At 45.5% G+C, this 9,338-nt stretch overlaps 2 non-coding genes across 2 annotated transcripts; both read left to right on the top strand.

Annotated features, from left to right (window-relative positions):
• The first annotated feature begins 3,011 nt into the window (after positions 1 to 3,011).
• Positions 3,012 to 3,086, top strand: Trnas-gga. The gene has a single exon. It is a non-coding gene; the product is annotated as a tRNA-Ser (tRNA).
• An 828-nt stretch (positions 3,087 to 3,914) lies between these two features.
• Positions 3,915 to 3,989, top strand: Trnas-aga. The gene has a single exon. It is a non-coding gene; the product is annotated as a tRNA-Ser (tRNA).
• The last annotated feature ends 5,349 nt before the right edge of the window (positions 3,990 to 9,338 follow it).

Genomic DNA, 9,338 nt, shown 5'->3' with positions numbered 1-9,338 from the left:
AGGAGGCCTCGGCCTTGTCAATGTGCGACTCCGAGCGGCGTCCTTGTACATGTCCACCATGCACAAGCAGTGGCACGGGGGCACCTCCCTTACGCGCAGCTTGCTGGAAATTCTTGTGCCCGCGACCATAACACCACCAGTACCAGTCGGACACATCAAGCACCATTTGACGCACATTTCTGATTTCATCGTCGACTTCAGTTATGCTCACACACACTTACCGACCACGCGTTCTCCTCGACCTAAAGATTTTTACACCCCTCTCCTTCGTTCCATATTCAACAACAATATCGAACTGAGACATCCGTCCACGCGGTGGCCAACGGTTTAGCGTCACATCCACCAGCCTTTTCTTCCCTCCAACGTCCGGGCAACATGGTACCAAGTCGCAAATGAAAAATTCGCCACAAACCATCGCCTTCACGCCATCGGACTACAGGACTCTCCACTTTGTTCCATTTGCCACCTCGTGGATGACGATGTCCATCAACTGACTTGTACTGCCACCAGTGACGTCTGGAAACTTGCCCGACAGTTCGTTGCCTGTTACCTCCGCGTTCCGCCGGACTCGATTGACCCATGGACTTTATCCATCCTGAGAATACTTATTTCCCCGCCTCCAAAAATCATGCGATTGTCTGGGTCAAGGGATGGACGATCACCTACATATATAATGGTGGTGACAAATCACGCCTTGATTTCTGGCAGTACTTACAAACCGCCCACAGTGAAGTCGAACAGCGACCGCGCTACCGCGCCTTCTTCGCCAATTACCTACATGCGATCTTTACTTCACCCCCGCTCAGTTGGATGGTGCCACACGCCGACAGCACTCCCGTCCCCCTGCTGACATCTGAGACTCCCTGCGCTACTTTCTACATTGTAACCCACAGTGGAGTAGGCGCATGGACACGCGCCTCCTTTCTTTAATGCACTACCCCAGACAACACTGGTCTTTCCCTCACTCCATTGTATATTGCTTCACACCTCTTAGATTACATCAGACCTATTATTCTTTTTTTCCCTACACCATGTTCATTAAAAAAAAATTCCTCGCCTTGTACGAGTATATTGTCTTGTGTTATTTTCGCCGGAAGGATGGCATTTCTGTTGTATTTAAGTTTGTACCAATAAAGATCTTTTTTTCCATTTACCCTTTTCCTGGTAAAAAAAAATAAATAAAAAAAAATAATCAAAAAGCTACTTTGAGTGAGTGATTCAGGGATGGGAGGGGGGAGACATCGCGGCCAGGCCTCGGGATTCGACCCCTGCCCGCCTTGTCTCCACCTACCCATATCTGAACACTCTTAAAAATAAAAAAAATTAAAAAAAAGTGGTAAGCGTGACAGAAAAAAAGGGACAGTGTCTTAAAAAAAAGGGGGTAGCGTGCGTTAAAAAAAAATAAATAACAAAAAAAAAAAGTTGGTAGAGCACTTGCCCGCGAAAGGCAAAGGTCCCGAGTTCGAGTCTCGGGGGGGCCGTTAATGCATTTATAAACAAATAAAAAAAAAAAAAAAAAAAGTTGGTAGAGCACTTGCCCGCGAAAGGCAAAGGTCCCGAGTTCGAGTCTCGGTCGGGCACACAGTTTTAATCTGCCAGGAAGTTTCATATCAGCGCACACTCCGCTGCAGAGTGAAAGTCTCATTCTGGAAACATCCCCCGGGCTGTGGCTAAGCCATGTCTCCGCAATATTCTTTCTTTCAGGAGTGCTAGTTCTGCAAGGTTCGCAGGAGAGCTTCTGTAAAGTTTGGAAGGTAGGAGACGAGGTACTGGCAGAAGTAAAGCTGTGAGTACCGGGCGTGAGTCGTGCTTCGGTAGCTCAGTTGGTAGAGCACTTGCCCGCGAAAGGCAAAGGTCCCGAGTTCGAGTCTTGGTCGGGCACACAGTTTTAATCTGCCAGGAAGTTTCATATCAGCGCACACTCCGCTGCAGAGTGAAAGTCTCATTCTGGAAACATCCCCCAGGCTGTGGCTAAGCCATGTCTCCGCAATATCCTTTCTTTCGGGAGAGCTAGTTCTGCAAGGTTCGCAGGAGAGCTTCTGTAAAGTTTGGAAGGTAGGAGACGAGGTACTGGCTGAAGTAAAGCTGTGAGTACCGGGCGTGAGTCGTGCTTCGGTAGCTCATTTGGTAGAGCACTTGCCCGCGAAAGGCAAAGGTCCCAAGTTCGAGTCTCGGTCGGGCACACAGTTTTAATCTGCCAGGTAGTTTCATATCAGCGCACACTCCGCTGCAGAGTGAAAGTCTCATTCTGGAAACATCCCCCGGGCTGTGGCTAAGCCATGTCTCCGCAATATCCTTTCTTTCAGGAGTGCTAGTTCTGCAAGGTTCGCAGGAGAGCTTCTGTAAAGTTTGGAAGGTAGGAGACGAGGTACTGGCAGAAGTAAAGCTGTGAGTACCGGGCGTGAGTCGTGCTTCGGTAGCTCAGTTGGTAGGGCACTTGCCCGCGAAAGGCAAAGGTCCCGAGTTCGAGTCTCGGTCGGGCACACAGTTTTAATCTGCCAGGAAGTTTCATATCAGCGCACACTCCGCTGCAGAGTGAAAGTCTCATTCTGGAAACATCCCCCGGGCTGTGGCTAAGCCATGTCTCCGCACTATCCTTTCTTTCAGGAGTGCTAGTTCTGCAAGGTTCGCAGGAGAGCTTCTGTAAAGTTTGGAAGGTAGGAGACGAGGTACTGGCAGAAGTAAAGCTGTGAGTACCGGGCGTGAGTCGTGCTTCGGTAGCTCAGTTGGTAGAGCACTTGCCCGGGAAAGGCAAAGGTCCCAAGTTCGAGTCTCGGTCGGGCACACAGTTTTAATCTGCCAGGAAGTTTCATATCAGCGCACACTCCGCTGCAGAGTGAAAGTCTCATTCTGGAAACTTCCCCCGGGCTGTGGCTAAGCCATGTCTCCGCAATATCCTTTCTTTCAGGAGTGCTAGTTCTGCAAGGTTCGCAGGAGAGCTTCTGTAAAGTTTGGAAGGTAGGAGACGAGGTACTGGCAGAAGTAAAGCTGTGAGTACCGGGCGTGAGTCGTGCTTCGGTAGCTCAGTTGGTAGAGCACTTGCCCAGGAAAGGCAAAGGTCCCGAGTTCGAGTCTCGGTCGGGCACACAGTTTTAATCTGCCAGGAAGTTTCATATCAGCGCACACTCCGCTGCAGAGTGAAAGTCTCATTCTGGAAACATCCCCCGGGCTGTGGCTAAGCCATGTCTCCGCAATATCCTTTCTTTCAGGAGTGCTAGTTCTGCAAGGTTCGCAGGAGAGCTTCTGTAAAGTTTGGAAGGTAGGAGACGAGGTACTGGCAGAAGTAAAGCTGTGAGTACCGGGCGTGAGTCGTGCTTCTGTAGCTCAGTTGGTAGTGCACTTGCCCGTGAAAGGCAAAGGTCCCGAGTTCGAGTCTCGGTCGGGCACACAGTTTTAATCTGCCAGGAAGTTTCATATCAGCGCACACTCCGCTGCAGAGTGAAAGTCTCATTCTGGAAACATCCCCCGGGCTGTGGCTAAGCCATGTCTCCGCAATATCCTTTCTTTCAGGAGTGCTAGTTCTGCAAGGTTCGCAGGAGAGCTTCTGTAAAGTTTGGAAGGTGGGAGACGAGGTACTGGCAGAAGTAAAGCTGTGAGTAACGGGCGTGAGTCGTGCTTCGGTAGCTCAGTTGGTAGAGCACTTGCCCGCGAAAGGCAAAGGTCCCGAATACGAGTCTCGGTCGGGCACACAGTTTTAATCTGCCAGGAAGTTTCATATCAGCGCACACTCCGCTGCAGAGTGAAAGTCTCATTCTGGAAACATCCCCCGGGCTGTGGCTAAGCCATGTCTCCGCAATATCCTTTCTTTCAGGAGTGCTAGTTCTGCAAGGTTCGCAGGAGAGCTTCTGTAAAGTTTGGAAGGTAGGAGACGAGGTACTGGCAGAAGTAAAGCTGTGAGTACCGGGCGTGAGTCGTGCTTCGGTAGCTCAGTTGGTAGAGCACTTGCCCGAGAAAGGCAAAGGTCCCGAGTTCGAGTCTCGGTCGGGCACACAGTTTTAATCTGCCAGGAAGTTTCATATCAGCGCACACTCCGCTGCAGAGTGAAAGTCACATTCTGGTAACATCCCCCGGGCTGTGGCTAAGCCATGTCTCCGCAATATCCTTTCTTTCAGGAGTGCTAGTTCTGCAAGGTTCGCAGGAGAGCTTCTGTAAAGTTTGGAAGGTAGGAGACGAGGTACTGGCAGAAGTAAAGCTGTGAGTACCGGGCGTGAGTCGTGCTTCGGTAGCTCAGTTGGTAGAGCACTTGCCCGCGAAAGGCAAAGGTCCCGAGTTCGAGTCTCGGTCGGGCACACAGTTTTAATCTGCCAGGAAGTTTCATATCAGCGCACACTCCGCTGCAGAGTGAAAGTCTCATTCTGGAGAGTAGGACATTGTTACCCCATCCACCACACAACCCTTACCTAGCCTCCTCGGACTTCCACTTGTTTGGGCCATCAAAAGATGCCATTCGTGGAAGACATTTTGAAGACGATGAGGAGTCGATTCACACCGTGAAGCACTGGCTTCATCACCAGGACAAGAATTAGTACCCTTTTCCCCCCGGAGGAAAACCGCAGAACGGAATGGTGATTACGTGAAAAAATAGGGTGTGAAGATAAAACACCATTCTCTCGTGTGTGTATTATGTTCGATAAGGAATCGTTGAAGAAAAAGAAAATGAGGTGCATCACTTTCTGGGCAATCCTCGTGACACTCACAGTCGAACAAGCCTTCTGTAACTCAAACTGTGATATGGTAAGCAAATAGTTTCCACTTAAGTGTGTGAGTATCCTTAAATACATAACTTTTTTGAATATTTTAAAAAAAGAAGTCAGTAAGGAGATTCGACGATGACTGTTTACGTCTCTCTTACCACCTTAATTTTGAAGTGGTTTAATAACTGCGTATTTTGAAAAGCCTTAAATAATTCCCTGATATGTTGCATATATTACTAAGCACATTACTAATTAAATTCGAACAACTTTTCAGAATTTTGATCGAAAATCTATCACGCCTACATGACCTATTGCCTTTTAGAATTTTTACAATTGTATGACTTTAAGTGAAGGTTGTTGATGTCACTCCTAGTTGCTTCAACCTTGATGGATTGACTTTTTCAATATACTCTCTTGCTTCTTCAACTGAACCATTTAATTGTATGTTTGCTGCTACGTTGAGAAAGTGATTGTTAAAAGTACTTGCAACTTGTAAATTATCCGCCACAATATTATCATTTAGTTTAATTGCTATGGAGTCTTGTACATTCAGTGACTGTCTTGTCTCCCATTTGACAGTGTCCCAAATAGTTTTTTTTATTTCTATTCAGTTTATTTATTTCTGTCTGGACTCGCATAATTCTGGACATTTTAACGACTTCCCTTAAAATGCAATAGTATTTTTTGCAGTATGCAAGCCTAATGTGGAATATTGACTTACTCTGGCCCATACAATAATTTCTCTCTTCCTCATACATGAGATTTTAATTCGCTCAGTTATCTACAGCTTATTTGTTTTTAATAGATCTTTTGGATATTTTTTTAGGAAATAAAATCGACAAATTTACTATGCAATAAACTGAATTCGACATTACCATCACTTTTCTACGTATGTATCACCCATCATACCCCTTTTAGCCTACGCTTAGAAAATGGATCCTGTTCTTATTAATAAGCCTCATGGCTTTTTATAAACCTTGCTTAGGGTTTTAAGGTGTCATACTGTTTATTGCCACTAAGTATACATCATCATCAGATAGTCCATTAGCAACAGTTTCAGCCTGATCGTAGTCTATGAAAATGTTATCAGTTAGTGTCCTAATATTTTGCTGTACTCGAGTTGGAAAATTGAGTCCTGAAATTAGATTGAAACACCCAAATAATAATGATAGTTTATTTTTGCTGTTCGTATCTTTTAAGAAATCTACATCGAAATCTACACAAACCATGTTTCTTCTTGTCTGACACATAGCTCAATAATGCATCTACATTTCTCATAAATACCTGAAAGCTTCGTAGAGGATATCTGTAGACTCTTACGATTACCAGAGGAGTATGCTGCAATAACAACTCACAAGCATAACCTTGTAACTTGACTCTAACCTACGAAACGTACCAGTTTGATTCCGGTAATCAGAGGGATTTTGTCTTGTGTGCTTGTTGCTCCTTTACATTTTTTGCAAGATGCTCAGCTAATCTTTCCTTCCGCCTCCTATTCAGGTGCAGGCCATGATTAGTAAGTCCTCATCTCCCAAACGCAGAAAAAGACATGGCATAGATATGAGACTCTGTTTCAGTCAAAAGTCACTCAACCCTTTGTTGACACGGCTAACAGATAGGTTAACCCAGGGCGGGTCATGTCGTTGTTGCTGCTCCTATTTCTTCCAGGTCACCTTCAATGTTATTTTCTAAGCTGCTTTGCAGGGTGTTTCTGGCTCCTCTTACTATAACTACCTTATCCTCGCCCCAAAAATCTGTACACAAGGCCCCTAAATTCTCTGTCATCTGTCTAAGCTTGGCGCTATGTTTCACGATGCTTGTGACTTGATATTCTAAATCTAGCTTTTCCTGCAGCAGTTGTCTTACACTTCTCCCGTGACTGCTCCCTAGTACCAAGACTCTTTTCTTTCAATGATACTTCTCTACCGACCTAGCCGTAAAGTTCTTCCTAAGAGTCTGTTGCACCCTATTAAGCTCAAAAACTAGCTGAGGGTTTTCCCCTACTTCAGGTAATAAGCCAGACCGATTACTAACTAAAATTTTGAATGTCATTGCTGAGGTTTACTTCTTTTGACTGTTACTTGTCACCTTCTCCCAGCGCTCTTTGTCTCTTTTCCGGTCAGCGTATCTAATTTGAAATATGCCACTTACAATTCTGCATGGAGGGTACAAATCATTAACTAGTGTTTCACGAATTTCTTGTCTCGACTACATAATCTACAACTTCATCGAAGAGCCTCATCTAACACTTTTATTCTTCCCTGTTGCATTCTCCCCAGTGAAACACCAATCCACAGTACAGAAATGTTTCTCCCTTACAAATTAGCCCACGGAAACACCCACATGTTTCACACATGACTCTGCTGTTATAGTAAACTAATAAGTCCTACAACATACTTAACCTGCATTAAAATAATCAACAATAAAAACTTACCTTTCGGTGAGTTGTGCAGCTTACTTCCGAGCGTCAGGCAAACATAGAATAACACGATCGAAATTCGTTGAACCTGGGTAGTACCAGATACGAAGTGAATTAAAACTAAAAAAGAACGATATATTCTAACAACGCTCTTAAATCGAAATTAAAAATCAATTATTTAAAGCACTGCAATGGATTCAAGACAACACGCAACGATATATGCTGAATAGAAGTTAACACTAGCTTGTAAACACAACACTCATTTTCACTTAACGTAGGTTTTGAACCACAGAAGACACGAAACGAATGAAAATTCTAAACGCACGATATTTCTATGAACAGAATTAAACTGACTCAATCCGGAAAGTATTAAGAGCACTGCGCCGGCTGGAGTGGCCGTGCGGTTCTAGGCGCTACAGTCTGGAGCCGCAAGACCGCTATGGTCGCAGGTTCGAGTCCTGCCTCGGCCATGGATGTGTGTGATGTCCCTAGGTTAGTTAGGTTTAAGTAGTTCTAAGTTCTATGGGACTGATGACCTCAGAAGTTGAGCCCCATAGTGCTCAGAGCAATTTGAACCATTAAGAGCACTGCGCTGTATTCAAAACAACTAGAAATGCTCCGCTGCTGCTGTTGCTTACTCCTGAGCGCTTCGGTGCGTCCGACCGCCACGGCTACCAACACCCAACCTGCATCACTTCTGTTTGATTTTGTATTTGTAGCCATGTACTTAGCCGACCAGAAATTCTGATCCTCCTCTTACCTCAATTCAGTATTTTCCATTATATTTAACCTCAGCTTATCAACTTACCTTCCTTAAATTCTCTTGCGTATCTACCTGACTATGAGACGTAACTTTTCACCGAGCGAGGTGGCGCAGTGGTTAGCACACTAGACTCGCACGTCGGAGGACGACGGTCCACACTCGCGACCGGCCATCTTGATTTTGTTTTCCGTGATTTCCCTAAATCGCTCCAGGCAAATGCCGGGGTGGTTTCGTTGAAACGACACGACCGGATTCCTTCCCCACCCTTCCATAATCAGATGGGACTGACGACCTCAGTCTATGGTCCCCTCACCCCACATCAATCACCCAACCAACCTAACTTTTCACACTCTCAGCCGTGGGAAGCCACTTTGCTTTTCCTGATGACGACGTCCTTTTAAGTAGACACCACTCGGAGATTCAAGTTGGGGACTATTTTATCTCCGCAATATTTTATCGAACTGGATGCCATAATAATTCAACGATACATTAGAGCTGCATGCCCTCAGAATAAATAAAGGCTGTAGTTTCTCCTCGCTTTCAGTCGTTTACAGGCCGCTGGCTGAGCGGTTCTAGGCGCTTCAGTCTAGAACTGCGCTGCTGCTATAGTCGCACGTTCGTATCCTGCCTCGGGCATGGATGTGTGTGATGTCCTTAGATTGGTTAGGTTTAAGTAGTTCTAAGTCTAGGTGATTGATGACCTCAGATGTTAAGTCCGATAGTGCTCAGAGCCATTTGAACCCTTTTTTTCAGTCATTCACAGTGGCAGCACAGCAACACCATGTTGCTACACTGACAAGTCAGTCAGTCATTCAGATTGCTGCCCTGCAGCTACCGCTGCCACTGACCATTTTCGGAAAACACAAATTAGTCAGATCTCTCCATACATCGTAGATATCCCTCCGCTGTGACTGTACCTACGGTGCAGCTATCTGTATCGTTGAGGTACACAAGCCACACCACCTCGTTAAGGTCAATGGTTTATGGCGGGTGGGGGACGTTGAACTGTGTCAGAGTTCAGCTGGGTACGTATATGATGTCGTCTGCCCTGTTTCGAATGTTATCGAGCTATCTAGAGCAGCTTACGCTTTAACTCTACGTAAGTAGTGTTAGTATTCAGCAGACTATAGGAATGACACTCATCGCGCTCTTATTTGACACACATATACCCAGCAAAATTAAAATCATTTTTATACGTGATGCACAGTCGCTTCCAACTACTTTCACAGTGTCCAGTGTGCGACAAAAAGTCAACCGTTGTGGGATTAGTTCAGCTGAGATGACTTTAACTATTTTTCCTAATCTCGGTGACACTCTGGTTCTTGACACCGGCTTGAAGAGGTAATAACACCACGTGACACTCACAGTTTACATGTGAACACAAGAAACCAGTATTGTCACTATCAGACCTACACACAACGTATACGTAACAGCTTTAATTACGTAATGTATTATCAAAACT

The sequence above is a fragment of the Schistocerca piceifrons genome, chromosome 7, assembly GCF_021461385.2.
Source record: "Schistocerca piceifrons isolate TAMUIC-IGC-003096 chromosome 7, iqSchPice1.1, whole genome shotgun sequence".
Lineage (NCBI taxonomy): Eukaryota > Metazoa > Arthropoda > Insecta > Orthoptera > Acrididae > Schistocerca > Schistocerca piceifrons.
This window is presented reverse-complemented; position numbering and strand designations above follow the sequence as displayed.